The sequence below is a fragment of the Octodon degus genome, unplaced genomic scaffold, assembly GCF_000260255.1.
Source record: "Octodon degus isolate 3935 unplaced genomic scaffold, OctDeg1.0 scaffold00121, whole genome shotgun sequence".
Lineage (NCBI taxonomy): Eukaryota > Metazoa > Chordata > Mammalia > Rodentia > Octodontidae > Octodon > Octodon degus.
Window position 1 is genome coordinate 4,714,313 of NW_004524697.1, and position 16,313 is coordinate 4,730,625.

Sequence of the window (16,313 nt, forward strand, 5' to 3'; positions counted from 1 at the left end):
CTGAGGAGATAGCTCTGCAGCTTAAGTGTCTGGCAAGCACAAGATCCCAAGTTTGATCCCCAGTACTGCATGCCCTAACAGCCCTGGAACCAGGTGTAGTGGCACGTGCCTATAATCCCAGCACTAGGGAAGCTAAGAAAGGAGAATCACCATAAGTGTGAACTGCATTGTGAAACCCTGTATTAAAAAATAATTTTTTTAAAAAGACCAACTTGTAAGATGCCAAATCAATCTGTAGAAAACAGAAAATACAAATCAGAAGAAATGAATGAAATGATGTTGTGAAATCATACTAAAATGATCACATATTATTAAATTCATATTATTACATTCAGTTATTGGTCACTTTATATGAAACATATTTACAGAATTCAGAAAAAACTTATTATCTACAGTTGTTGAGTAAATAATTACAGTTTTCTTTTCTTTCTTTCTTTTTTTTTTTTTTTTTTCTGGTGGAACCAGGGATTAAACTCAGGCCCTTGTGCTTACCAGGCAAGCGCTTATTCTACTGAGCTATCTCCTCAGCCCCAATTATGGTTTTCTTAAGCTAAGTACAAAATTGCACAATATGTATCATGTATTATTAAGTCCATATATGACTATAAGTGTATGCAAAGTGCTGATATCAAATAATCAGACCCGTTTATTGGTACTTATGTAAAGATTCCTATATAATTCAGCCTGAATAGATTATCAAGTGTAGAATCATTTAGATTCTTCAAAATACCTCATAATAAATGAATTATGAAATGTCTTTTTTTTTTTTTTTTTTTTTTTTTTGTATTTTAGGGAAGGATCTACAGGGTGTTCAGGGTTTCACTGCATAGATCAGACTCATAGTTACCTGCCTGTTTACAGCCTCCCAAGACCTGGGATTAGAGGTGTGCACCACCACGCTCAGTCTCAATTACCATCTCACCACACCCCAGGGGCAGGGCTGGCACAGAAGACCCAGGGATTGAAGTCCAGCCCCTGAGCCTGCTTGCAGGCGCTTTACTCTGCTGAGCTATTTGGCCGGCCCTGAAATGTCATTTTCTTAAGTAGAGTACAGCATTGTGTGAGAATCCTCAATCACTGAAACATTTAAGTTTATTTAATACTAGATTATAGTGTAATGACATCAAAGACTGCATTAACACTATGTCCAGACCTATGGTCCTCAGCTCAAAAAGTGAAAACAAGTATTTTTCCCTTAATTGTCATGACTAAATTAAAAATGCTTCTAAAGTTGATTTCCTTATGTTTACACATAAGTCCAAAAATCTCACCATATACCACCTTGAAGCAGGACAGTCCCACAATATTCCTTTTCCTGTCTCTTGCTTTCATTCACCACTCCCTACTTTTTGAACAACCATCTATCCGAGAGACATCATAGCAGCAACTGGCATGTCATGACAAGCAGCCCATATTCAGAAGACCAGAATGACAGACACTCCAAGCATGAAACTACTATTACAGATTACCATCTGCGGTGCAGTTGCTTAGTTCACAGGTATCAGTATATATAGATAGTCAGGATGAGAATCTTTCTAATTAACTGCTAGATTCAAAAATCTTCTGAAGATTCTCAGGATCATTGCCTTGCCCATCTTCTACATATAACTGTATGGCTTGACTTATTCGTGTTTCCTAGCTCTTCTCCTTTCCCTCTCTTGAATACTTAGTCCTGGAGATCCTGCTTTCCTTTTACTTGTATTATACCTTTCTATTTGTATTTCTTCTTTTGAGTTCTTATACTAGGAAAACTATACAATATTTACACATGTGTGTCTGGTTTATCTCACTTATGAGTATATATTCAAGTGGCATCCACTTCAATATAAAGGCTTTGAGTTTATCATTCTTAATAGCTGAATAATACTCCATTGTGTAAAAATACCACATCTTTTTTAACCATTCCTCAGGTGATGGGCATCTTGGTTGTTTCCAAGATTTGGCTATCACAAATTGTGCTGCTATAAACATAATCACACCTATATCCCTATGATATGATGTTTTCAGATCCTCCGGGAAAATTCCCAGTAGAGGAATAGCTGGTCTAAATGACTTAAAGTTCAGCATATCAATACTTGATGAAAAATACCTGTTGCATATTATGCCTAAGATGTTTGATATGCAGACAGATAGTGAGATTAAGCTTAACAGCCTAAGTTGTATGGTAATAACAATAAGCTTGTCTTCTGGATGGTTAACAACTTAAGTTTGCAGACCAAAATTAGAGAAAAAGGAGGGCTGCAAGGAAAGCCAACATTTTGGCCCTAACCTTCTAAGGTCAATTAAGACTCAGGACATATGAGAACTTGTACTATAACGTCATGTAGCTCAGTAGTGTCCCAAATTTTCTGATCAAGGAGATTATGGGGCCAAAGAGGAAAGTGATTGATGATGTAGAGTGTGCCTAAGGAGAGTCACAAGGAGAGAAAACATTCTCTCAGGCTTTCACAGAGAGCACATTGGCCAAGCAATGGCCGTGACTCATCCACATGGCTGACACTGACAAAGGTTCTACAATCTGAGGTACAGGGCCTCAGAATAAATCCTGAGGGAATTTCACTGACCTTATCAGACCCAAAAGCTACAACTCTTGTTGCATAGGTCCTGCTTTACCTTGGTCTTAACCATCCAGAAGAAAAGTATAAAAAAGAAAAATAAGAAGTAAAGCCATGCTATTATATTGAGCTGTAGGGGACTCAGGTCAATAATTTCTGACATTGCCAGTCAAGCAGAAGACCCAATACTATTATGGGCTACTGGACTCTTTCAGAATATTTTGCTGAGTGTACACACCTATAATATTCAAATAACGGAACTTAACAATAAAAGAGTATATAGATGAATGTCCATTTTTCTATCTGTGTATTCAAAGTGGTTAGGATAGATATATAGTTACATTCTCTTGATGAATAGAGTGATTTGTTCTAATAGTGTTTATAAATAGGATATCATGTCTGCATCTTGTACAGCAATTAGCCACTGGGAGGAATGTATGCAATGTGTTAATTATTGAAACTGTTCTACCAATTTGGGTTGAAACTGTCTCAGTGCTATTTGTTTATCAATAAAATTATGGGAAAAAAGAAGTAGAAAAAAATAATAAAGTTGATTTCCTCGCTTCGTGAAATTTCATTTTATAACAGTAAAATTGTATAAAATTAAAACCAATAATCTTACATTGTTACAGTAAGATTCATATGTAAGAGATATTTAGTTATGAGTTGAATAGAATTTCTCTACCTTAAAATATACAAGTAATTGGGCATCATTAAGTTTTATTTGAAAAAACTTTAACAACTTTTGAATTATGACCATTTTAAAATATATGTGTTGTGATAGAAATTGGAAGACAAAATATTTACTAAATACAAATACTTAGAATGTGGGTTGTACATAGTAAATACTTAAGTTAGTCATAGAATTATTAATATTATTATCCATTATCTCTGTTCCTCACCCATAAATTTCTTAGCAAAGTGTCTTAGGCACAGCATATCTCTGGCAATAAGAAATGAAAAGATCAGCTGTCAACCACTTAGAAGAGATTGAGATACAGTAGATTCAGAGTTTGTTTCTCATAGACCAGCCCTTGGGAAAATAACTATTACTTATACTTGTTTGCTCTATAATCAATAGTTGAGGAATAACAGTATAGAATATGTATGTGTAAAAAGTAAAAACAGCATGAGGTAACAATGTAAGTTTAAGTGAAACACATCAGATACACAAGTTTAAACATTGCATGGCTTCTTTTATATAAGAAGCCTTAAGTATAAATAAACCAAAGAGCAAAATGAAAGGTAGATAGGAAATAGGAAGATAGCTATTTTGTGAATGGAAGAGAGACAGAGATGGAGGGAAGGAAGGAGAGCAGACAGGTGAAGGAGACATAAAAAGACTTGAGATATGTTATATTCATTTGGCAACTCACCACAATCAATGTCATCATCTGCACCTCAAGCATATAAAATAAAAATTGAAAGATAAACTATAAAATGGGATTTGTCAGAGGTGACTCATATCAAATGGCAATAGAATCACCCACCGGTTGCTTATATATGATATATTAATTTTAAGGAATATTTTCCTCATCATTAAGTTAGTATCATCTAGGAGATATCCATAGTACTCTATACTTCTCCATAGCCCAGGTCATCATTCTGTAATGAAATAGTAAATTGTAGAAATATTATGTAGTATGTGTGTGTTTCTTAGATTCACTTCCCTGGGATGAAAGTGTTGACAGGAGAACTCTCTATAGAACTCAGTGGAAACTTAGATTAAGTGGAATGTAAGAGTTGGTAAGTTGGCTTGCCTAACCAGATATTTTCACCTATCTGCCACAAACCTTGAATATTTTATGTTTTATTTTAACAATAAAGAATTTCTTCCCATGTTAAAACAAAACAACACAAAACACTTTTAAAATGTAACATCCAGGGATGAAAAGAATTCTGGGTTTTCCATTGGCCTGGCATGGGTTATCTGGAACTAGCAATGGTGCTAGAGAGCTACACGGGCATGGCTGCATCTCCACACAGCACAGAACTGCCTGAGCGCCCAGGTTGGTGCTCGTTACATTGATAGCTCTCTCAGTCTGAAAAGTGTTAGCATCAGAAGTTGGATGGTGATGTGTCAGGGTGTAGGAGAGGTCAGAATAGGCTAAAACAGGCTCTTGGCCACCAATTTGTCCCAGTAGATCCTTCATAAGTATATAAAAGTGGTTATAAGGGCTGGGGAGATGGCTCAGTAGAATAAGCGCTTCCTTGACAAGTGCAAGGGTCTGAGTTCAATCCCCAGTTCCAAATAAATAAATAAATAAATATTTTTAAGAAGTCATAAAGATTGCAAGGACTCTGCCAAAACACCTAACACACAATGGGAGGGGAATCCAAGTGACAAATACAAATGGCACAGACAGAAGAACACTAGCGCAGTTCTAGATTTGGTTAGATTTTGAAATCGTAAAATAGATCTTCATCATAATAGGCTGAAGCTGATGAGGTCTCTTCGGGCTCTACTTGTATCTTAGCAGTAAGGATGCAGGTGGGATTTGATCAGAAAAATGTAGTGAGAAAACATAGGGAAGTTTTCCTAACGTTCCCAAATTATGTTAATATCCCTTTTATCTCACTCCCAAGGACCACTTGCTTTCTTATAGAATTTAGCCCATTGGGACTTTTCAAGAATTTTATACTTGTAACATTATGGAAAATGTGGAAGGGACACAATCTATAGTTCATATAGTGCATAGCATAGCATGTGCATTTAGGACATCCTTTAAAGGATTAGTTAAAGTGAATGAAGGTCTTCACAGTATACTTATTATTTTTATTTTTAAAAGAACCTGAAATCAGACACTTATTTTTATAACAGGAAGGAACTGGCAATATACATCATACTTGTTATTGTCATATAACACTCTGAAAATATTTGCTTCCTTCATAAAGGTGCTATGGCCTGTTGAATTAGAAAAATCAATTACAGTCTTCACTATAAAAAGAAATACTATAAAAATGTCATAGGACTATCCTGCTATAATGCTGTATATGGTTAGATTTCTAAATTTCCATGTAAATATATGTAATTATTTATTCTAATTTTTTAAAAAAATATTTATTTCTTTTTTTTCTTCACATTCTGTAGGGATTTAAAGTTTAACATACCAATAGTTGATGGAAAATACCTGTTTCATGCTATGTCTAAGATGTTTGATATTAAGATGGATAGTGAGGTTAAGCTCAACTGCCTATGTTACAGGGTAATAATATCATTAAGCTTCTCTTCTGGAGGGTTAACAACTTAAGTTTGCAGACCAAAAATTAGAGAAAAAGAAGGGCTACAAGAACAGCCAACATTTTTGCCCTAGCTTTTCAAGGTCAGTGAGGACTCAGGATGTAAGCAAACCTGTTCTGTAACATCATGTAACTCAGTTGTGTCCCAAATTTTCTCATAAAGGAGATTACGGGGCCACAGAGGAAAGTGATTGATGATGTAGAGTGTGCCTAAGGAGAGTCACATGCAGAGAAAACATGCTCTCAGGCTTTCACAGAGAGAAAGTTGGTCAAGCAATGGCCATGACTCATCCACATGGCTGACACTGAAAAAGATTCTACAGACTGCGGTACAGGGTTTCAGGCCAAATCATGAGGGGATTTGCTGACCTTGCCAGATACAAAAGTTACATTTTTTATTATATAGGTCTTGCTTTATCTTGGTCTTAACCATCCAGCAGATATATATATATGGCTACTTTCTCTTAATTCAATGAATAGAATGATTTGTTCTAATATTGTTTGTGGACAGGATATCATGTCTGTATCTTGTACTTTGTATAATCACTATGAAGACAACAATACGAAATGTATTAATTATTGAACTGTCCTACTAATAGGTTTTGAAACTGTCTTATTGCCTTTGTTTCTCAATAAAATTAATAAAACCCCCACACATTTAGCACAGTGAGTGGTACATAATAAGATTTCAATAAATGTGACCAATTATTGTAAAAAAATAAAAGTAAAAATACTTCACTAATCTCTGAAGTACTGGTATATCATTCTGTAACCTTCATCTTCCTATGATGAAAGTTTTCTACATTTTTATCATAATTCCTCAAAGAGTTCACAAAAACTGCAGACTATAGAAGTAGCCAGGCAAGGAGAAGAGTAACAGACTGCAAGTGTTCTTTGTGGTTAGAGCTGAATGTGTGGCTGCTTATGTTTCTTGTTTATACCATGGTGGAGTTGTCATTTAAAACTCATTTAATTAGTGGTAACTCTTAGAAAACCAATTTTAAACCTAAATAATTTCATGAAAAGCAGTTGTGTGATTTACAGCTCTTCAAGCACTCCATTTCTTTAATGAAAGTCAAATCTTTCCCATATATTTCTTTTTAAAAATCTGTGTCTTTCTGCTAATGCAATTTTATGTTCTCCAACCCAAAATATGCCTTCATTAGGTAGATTAGTATTCATAGAATGTAGTGATTTGATAGTGCTAATGGCCCCGTGTCTCAGATCTTAACATTGCATAATCATTTAATTTCTGAGGAAAATTTAGCTGCCAATCCTTCTCTTAATATTCTTCTTCTTCCAGAAAGTCTGGGCCTTTTATTGAGGACAATAGCTCATATATTTCATATATAAAATCCAAAAAGATATTTATACTAACTCATCAGAAATTATTACACATCAGTAGTTACCTTGTACATAACATGAATAATTTTCTTCCTAGAACTTATCTGAATAAAGCATGTTATCTTATTTAAGAACACAATTTCAATTATTTACTAAAATGTATTGCTATTTTGAAAACTCATAGGAGTAGTTCTAAATGAGTATTCTAAGTATAGCGAATGGTTTTATTTATTGAAAGGAGAGAGCCACTGAGTGAATCTCCATGGCAGCACAGAACATCACTGTTCTTGTTAAGAATCTTATAAAATGTATAGTTCAGGGCTGGTGAGATGGCTCAGTGGTCTAAAGCACCTACTTAGAACAAGCTTAGCAAAGAACAGGGACCGCGGTTCAATCCCCCAGCACCACATGCCAGCCAGCCCCGCCCCCTGGTGGGCTGAGCTGGCCACACACACACACACACACACACACACAAATAATTTAAAAAAAAAATTAAAAAATTAAAATAAAATGTATAGTTCAGACTCCCTATCTTAGCATATAAAGTAATGTTGTCCAAGAGCTTGCTATTATGTCCCTGGAAACGTAGCTTGTTAGGGGCAAAGCTAAGAGCGAGGCTCAGACATCAGTCATTCTCAGCCTCTATTTATGTTTTGCTGTTGTTTTTTGTTTATTTACTTTTGTTTTCATTTTCACAATTTTAAAGTAAAGTTTTTTATAAAGCTGTACAAATATAGACTTATTTGATCTTCTTATGCTTTTCAACTCTCCCCCCCAACTCAACTAACAGTGCTTAAGAGAGGCGTTACAGCACTGAATCTGAGTCCCATTGTGCACATGCGGATCGTTACAGCAGCAGGTAGCACATGTATGAGGCACATCAGCAGATTTCATTCTGGAAGAGTCTGAATACAAATGCTTATGCTTACATATTTTAAAATTGATTAATAATTATTTTCCCTGTGAGGTATATTATACTTATAGCAGTGGCATGCATGCTATTAAATCCCCCAAACATTGTAAACCATGTGATCCATCTGTTATCATTAAAAACCAAAAGGATCAGATTCTTGATCTATTTCCAACATTCTTTCCTTTTAAATGTATTTAGTACAGTATCTACAGTGTCTCACTACACAGGGTCATACTCCTAGTGATCTTCGTGCTTTCAGCTTCCCAAGCACTGGGATTACAGGCATGCACCAGCACGCCCAGTCTCAATCTGTCCCAGCGTGCCCCGGGAGCAGGAGGGTGGGCAGGATGGCATGCTGGGGATTGAATCCTGGCCCTAAGTCTGCCTAAGCAGGCACTTTGTTATTTCCATCATTCTTGGCTTCTTTGAATTAGTCCATATCTTTTTTTTTTTTTTTTTTTTTTTTTTGTATTCTAGGGAATGGTTTACAGAGTGTTCAGATTCTCTCTTGTAGATCGGACTCATAGTGATCCACCTGTGTACAGCCTCCCAAGAGCTGAGATTACAGGTGCGCGCCACCACATCCAGTCTCAATTGCAGTCTTAGCTTGCTCTAGGGGTGGGGCTGGCATGGGAAACCCAGAGATGGAACCCTGATCCCTGAGCCTGTTTGCAGGCACTTTAATCTACTGAGCTATTTGGCCGGCCCTAGTCCATATCATTTTATATCAGGCTCTGGAATCTCTGCCCCAAATAAATAAATGTAAAATTTATTACATTATTATATTTAAATGTTACATATCTAAATTATAAATGTATTTAATTGTAATATATTTTAATATACAATATATTTAATAATATATTGAATACATATATATACATATATTTTGTTCTAAATGTATTTAAATATGTTGCTATGTAACATTTTCCTCCTTTCCAAAAATCTGAAGGTCTTAGCTATAAAGATTAAAATGGTCTTTGTGGGCTGCTATGAAAGCTAGGAACTACTAGCAGAAACTAGTATAAATAATTTATTATAGAAACATTTACTTTGACTTAGTGACTTCTCTGCAAAACCTGCAGTCAAATCTTTCACTCCATGTCCTAGTAAATTTAAAAATAGGAAATGAATAGGATCAACAAATTGTGCCCATTATACTTAAACTAGAATAAAAGCTCTATGTACATTTCCCAGAAGATAAAATTGGAACAATACCCAACATAGAACATTCAGTGCTGATTAAATAACCTTCAGAATCTTTCTTTGCAGCAATTATGCTTGCATGCTCACTTCATATTGCAAATCGAGAATACTAACCTGTATCTGGACCCTTCAGCCCACCTTCTGTGCTAAGTACAGCTTTGGGTTGGGGAGCTATAGTAAACAAATTCTATATTATCTAGAATGTCTCTACAAGAGCAAAGCGCAAATAACCTTCTCCACACCCCTCCCAAGGAAATAGTGTCATGTGCTCTCAAAGATTAAATATGCCAACATTAGGAAGAATGACTAGGAAAGACCTCTAGGAAAAAAATCAATATTAAAGTTGATTGTTGAACCATAACAAAGAGGAAGCCAAAAAAACAAAAACAAAACAAAAAAAAAAAAACACCTCAGGAAACAATGCTATGTGCAAATGAACTACAAGGCTAAATCTGTGAAAAGGGAATGAACTCAGGTCATTGAAAAGCAAGCATGAGACCAACATGAAAGGCAATTTTCCCAGTACTGGAGAGAAGAATGAAGTTGGAGAGCAAGAGAAGTTCACAGATGGTGGCCAATTATTTAACGTGACGGAGACAAGAAGGCACCAGAACACTAAGGAGATAATATACTCTGATGTATAGGTGAGCCCCTTCACCTGGTCCTGTGTGCATAAGGACGGGGGAGGGGCAGAATGAAATTGAACTGTAGTCATAGAAGTTCAGTAAGAGTTGGCAAAGGTCTGTGGTCCTACGAGGGGATGTGCTGAGAAGGAGAAGGAGTCATTACGGGATCACACAGGAAGAAGGCACCGAGTGGGATGAAGGTTTGTTTGTATGATTTATTTTTCTGGATGCATGGCAGCTACATTTAATAATGAACAGGACTTACGGCACAAGGAGTAGGTTTGGAGGAGGCAGTTGAAATAAATAATTTAATTACAGTCATATTAGCCTGGAGTTTTCTGTGAAGCATAAAAATTAAGATGTCCTTTAGGACGTTTTATATATTAATGTGGAATATGGAAAGTGTTCTGAGTTATAATGCTTAGTTCAGGTATCACTAGAGTTCTTACAGGTTACAACCTGGGAGTTACTACAACTGCTTTTGAAAGGGTTTGATGAATCAATAATAGGCTAGGAATTCCTTGGCTAATATAATGCTTAGAGTTCTGGTGGAAAAAAATATCCAGTAAAAGTGATCAAGGCATACCCAGTATGATATGTAGAAAATAAAGATATTTGGAGTTTTGTGAAACCCAGAGAAGATAATATTTCTTGTATTTAAGAAGAGATAATAATGTTAACTAAGTGTCACATCACAAATATGTTAAACACAAAATATCAGCCATTAAATTTGACAAGATATAGGTTATAGCTGACCTGGAAGGTGATAATTCTGTGAAGTAGTAGGAATAGGAATATATTTGGAGAAAGTTGATGGGATTGGAAGAGTATAACTAACCAGCATTGACAATTTTTAAAAGAAATTCTTTCAGAAGAATAAGCTCTATGCTTTTGTCAAAAATTTGTAGGAGTACATGAGCATTGTAAATTATATGGTATTAAAACATGTTTAATATGCAATGGAACAAATTCTAATTTGTATTTTAATTCTGACCTGGCAGAAAAGAGGAAATGCTGGAGGAAAAGAATGGTGTAGGAACTTTATTGAACGGACAAGTGGTCGTGTCCTGAACACCAGAGGAGGAATGAGAACCAGGCCACTTCAATCACTGTAAAAAAGAAAGTCAAGTATTTGAACACCAATGTAGCTCAGAGCATGAAATTAATAGTGGGAAGATGACCACGGTTGTCCTCTGATCCCAACTATTCTCCCATAAAAAGAAAAGTTTGTAAGTTAAAGTTTCAGGCAGGTAAGATGAAGGAAGAGAAAGTGTAATTTTATCAAGAAGAAAAGTCTTTTTTTTTTTTTTTTTTGGAACCGGGAAATGAACTCAGGTCCTTGCACTTGGCAGGGAAACGCTTATTCTACTGAGCCTTCTCCCTGGCCCCAAAAAGTCTCCTTAGTGTGAATACCTGAAAGAGAAAAATGGAATCTGAAGGGTACAATAGACACTGGTAAAAGGGAATGATCTTATTAAAAATGAAAGTGTTACTGAATTGAGAAGGACAAGAAAGAGAGTGGGGGAAACAAATTTATCTATGTATGTAAGCAGGATGGTTTGGACAACTGTACTGTGCATTTCTGCTGGTCTATGGAAAGAAGCAATTAATGCTTTAATTTGTTTAGTCTCCTTTTTTCAATTGTTTCTCCTTTTCATTTTCTTAATTTCTTATACACTTCTTTCTTTTTTATTTCTCTCTTATTCTAATTTTACCTGCCTGTATCATAAAAGCAGAAACTTCCCTGAACTATGGCAGTGGTGGTGAGCCTACAGCGCACATGTCATAGTAAGCTGTTTGTTATCATTAAACACTCAAACAAGTTCACCATCACTGGACTATGGTGCTTAGAAAGAGTGGGTTTGGGAAGTGATTCGGAATAGAATAGATCATTAGAGTGAAGTCTTGTGATTGAATGCTGATGGTTTCATAAGAAGAGAGAGAAGGAGAGAATACACAAAAACAAGAGAAAATGTACTTTCTGTTTCTGGCCATTTGGTGATGTGGGCTGTCTCCAGGCTCTTCCAACAAAAAACCATCACTAGATATGGGCACTTGATCTTGTACCTTTAAAAATAAGCCAAAATATATCTTTTTTCTTTATATAATAACCTGCCCCAGTGTTTCATTTTAGTAGTGAAAAATGAGCTAATATAAGCTAATAGTATTGTCATTAGATCTATAGCACCTGATAAAAGTGAGGAGAACTACTACCTTTGGTAAATCATCAGACAATCTCAGGATTGCATGGTAGGTTTTAGAAAAAACACTTTATGTTTATATCCATGACCAGCACATATGTCAGCTGCAATGGCTCCTAGACTGCTCAAAATTTAACAACAACAACAAAATCTAGTTTTAGAGAAGGATAAAGCAGAACATTATGAACATTTGGACTTTTCTTAGCTTTTAATGGATGGAGAAGAGAGAGATAGCAGCATCTGTGGGGTTTGATTCCTCAGATGTTGATATAATTCTTGTTTGGTGAGTTGAAATAAACCTAGTTTAGAAAAGTTAGTGATCCCTGGTGTGACAGCATCCTAAAATAATGGATAAAGTACACACTGATGGAAGATAAGAGAATGAAGGTATGAAGTCCAGATCATCTTCTAAAAAGTCTCAACTAGGTTTACTTCTGGAGAAAACTTCAGATCTTTCAGAGAATGGACTCAAGCATCCAAGAAAAATACATGTTAAGAGGACTTCCAAGGAGTAGTATATCAATGTGTTTAGGAGTAAACTACAGGAGTGTGTTTGATATCTAGGGTGCTGAAAGTGACAAATTGATTTCCTGGACCCAGCCACTCACAGAATCTCATAGAACCCCCAGAACTTTCTTTTTTAATGCTAGGATGGGGATTTCTTTCCTAATTAAAGAACCAATGACACAGGGTACTAGCTTGCTCTGGAAAATAAGAACTATTATGTATGATTGGTCTTATAATGTACCTAGAATAACTCATTCTATTCATGTTTTAGAAAAACAAGTCCCATTTCTAAAATATAAGCATATTTTGTCTCAAATATTTTACAATATTATCATTGATAATAATATCACTGTAAGTTAGTGTGCTTTAATTTCTAAGTAAAACTCAGTTTGAACTTCAAGAGGATTACTTGCTAAATTTGTCTAGGTTTAGTTTTCAAATCAATAAAATTAATTTCTTTATAAAACTAGTGAAATGCTTATTCAACCTAAGCCCCAATAATAAGATAGCACATATAATTTCTCTGAACTATGTGCTCTGACCCACAATAAGAATATATGTTCTTCCTGGTTGTTATCCAGAAAAATCTATAATATTACTTATAATAAGATTGTCTGAACTCAAGACAGCACGATGTATAGAACTATTATCAATGAACTCTTGACACCGGCCATAAATGCATTAGTATCTCCATTTAGTTCATAAAATTATCATTTACATTTATATTATGCTTTTAAAAGATATTTATTGTGGTATAGGGCTTCCTCCCAGCTAGTTTTAAGCCAGATATGCCAATATCAGCTTCTATCGATATTGCTTTTTTTCCTTCTTTGCTGTGAGGCAGAGATGTAAAATTTGGACCTAAAATTATGCCAAATATAGTGCCTACTTGAGCTGACTTAAACTTACAAACATCTCCATCTCCTTTAAAACCCAAAGCCACACCATCAAAAGGTGAAACTCACTCAGATCAGCCTTGTAGGGTAAGGTGTAGGGAGAGGAATGACACAACGCTACGGGGCTACAGGGGACGACACTTAATGCAATGGGGCTGAGGTGAGCTCTCGAGGCAGCAAGGGTGCAAACCCTCCCGTGAGTTAGTGTCTCCGATGTGACCGCTTTGGGCAACCTTTTCCCGAACTCTGAGGTCTTTATTTTACTTTGTCATACCGCTATTTATACCGCATTCAACATGATGCTGCCATTAACTTCCACTGAACGTTCTCTTCCACCAGGATGGAAGCTTTTCCATAGTTCAGGTTGGGCTGCAGTCCTCTTTGCTTTTCAGGATCTGGTATGAAAATAAATGTGGAATGATTGAATTTAAAGCTGCTACTTATGGCCAGCCAAATAGCTCAGCGGATTAAAGTGCCTGCAAGCAGGTGTGGGGGCCAGGGGTTAAATCCCCGGGGCATAGTGAGCCAGTGATTGAGACTGGGCATAGTGGCATGCACCTGTAATCCCAGCACTTGGGAGGCTGTAAACAGGAGAATCACTGAGTCCGATCTAGTAGAGAGACCCTGAACACCTTGTAGACCCTTCCCTAAAATACAGAAAAAACACAAACAAATGAAAGAAACACCTTACTTCAAGGCAGAAGACTGGCCATTTAAATTTAATAGTGAAAGACTAGTTAATGATAACAATGCATCATAAAACCTTCAGAAGGAAAGAAGAATGTTTTGTGGACCATGTTTTTGGGTTGAGAGTGTGTGTGTGTGTGTGTGTGTGTGTGTGTGCGCGCGCGCGCGTGTGACCGCTTTTAAGTGATTATTATTTTTTTTATTTGTTTGTTTTTTGTTTCACAGAACCAGGGATTGAATTTAGGCCCTTGTGCTTGCCAGGCAAGCGCTTGTTCTACTGAGCTATCTCCCCAGCCTCTAAGTTATTAGTTTTTAAAATCAATTTTTTTTAAAGGAAACAAGTTGACCAAGATTCTGTCACAGAATTTTGAGACCCATTTAAAACAAAGTTTAATGAGAAATAAAAGAAAAGAAAACTACCACTTCAGAAATAAAAATGCATATTCTTAAGAAAAAGAATAGCAGGTGGAGGGCCAGCCTGAGAGCCCAGTGGACTAAAGCGCCTGCTCAGGCCGAGCATAGCAGCCTGCTGTGCCGGCCCTACCCCAGGGCATGCTGAGACAGGGACTGATTGAGACTGGGTGTGGTGGCGCGCCTGTAATCTCTGCAATTGGGGGTCTAAAACAAGAGAATCGCTACAAGTGGGATCTGTGTAGTGAGACCCTGCAAACCCTGTCCTAAACACAGAAAAAAAAAAAAAAAAAAAAGAAAAAAAAAAGGTAGCAGGTGGAAAGAGCAGCCATCCAGGTGCCAGGTGAGGGAACTCTGCCCTGGTAGTACCTCATCTACATTAGCACAGGAATGGGCCTCTTTAAACCTGAAGGCCTTTTTTATGGCCTTGCTGTTTGTTCTTCCCTCAAGGGCACAAGGGGGGTATGAGGGTTGATGCTCTGCATCGCAATTAGCGAGACTGTCCAGCATCGCCTAAGAGGTTTTTGGTAACGAAGCTCCATGCTTTCCTTGAGGAAGCTAGTCAGGTCTACACAAAACATTACTCCATTGCTCATTCACCTCTATGAGCTGCTTCATTGTCTGAAAGCCAGGACAACCGTGACATTTTCGCCGACTTGGCATAGGCGCATCTGCTAGACGACATCTTGGGTACCTTCTCATTCATTCACAAATGGCTCAGTTCAGATCTTTCCTCTAGAATGGATTCCTTAATGTTCCAGTTAGTTGAACTATTTCTTTGCTGGTGTTCAAGATAATCTGCATAACTATTGTTTTTTTAAAATATTTTTCAGAAGCAGCATAGGTAAGGGTTTAGGACTTCAGTTTCTGAGATGGAGGATCTTCAGCCCTAGCTCCCTTGCCTCCTGGAAACTGAGCAACTTTCACACAGGTACTGCTTGTGTCTATTAAATTCCTGTATAATTAAGAAGCTAATGCTTGCTGCTTTGGGATACAAGATAAATGAGATTACAGATGTTGCACACACATTTGTATGAATGAATTCTTTGGCATTAGGAATTAAGGATGTTATTGTACTATAATCATGTTTTATTTTTGTTACAGTAAGATGTACCACACCATGTCACAATTTTGACCAAAGTTTTCAACACTGAATGCATGAACAACAGTGCCAAACATACATTTAGTCTTCTTTATCTCTTTTCCTTAGCATATGTTTTATATTTTTTGTGACAAATAATAAAATTATTCACCATTTTCTCCTTGGAAGAAAAAAGAAAATACACCCATACCTTAAAATATTTTAGAACTCAATAAAGATGAAGACAAGAAATATGCTCATTTTTTGGAAAAATGATCACATTTTACAAAGGCACAAACAGGAGAGAAAGGACACCTAAGGAAACCTCATAAGCATGGCCAGAAAGAAAAGGTACTTATTTTATAATTTCATCTTCCTAGATATAAACCCAGAGATGAATGAAATAAGTCAGACTTTCAGTTTTATATGTTAAATAGTTCACTTTAACAAAGAGAAGATTATGCTAATGATTGAGGGTGTTTCTTAAAGAATAATTTACTTAATTTGTTTATCTTTTATTAGTACATTTTATTAATGCATATGAATAAGACTATTGATTTTATTTTGCTATATTTGAAAATGTTCTGGCAAATGTGGAACTTAATGTAGCTGAATGCATCTTCGTTCTGAATAAATAATGTGATAAAAT

At 36.2% G+C, this 16,313-nt stretch overlaps 1 protein-coding gene across 1 annotated transcript in view; it reads right to left on the reverse strand.

The window, feature by feature from the left end:
* The window catches only part of Galntl6 (polypeptide N-acetylgalactosaminyltransferase like 6), a 1,205,609-nt gene that overhangs the window by 568,713 nt on the left and 620,583 nt on the right, over positions 1-16,313 (reverse strand). The window lies entirely within an intron of this gene.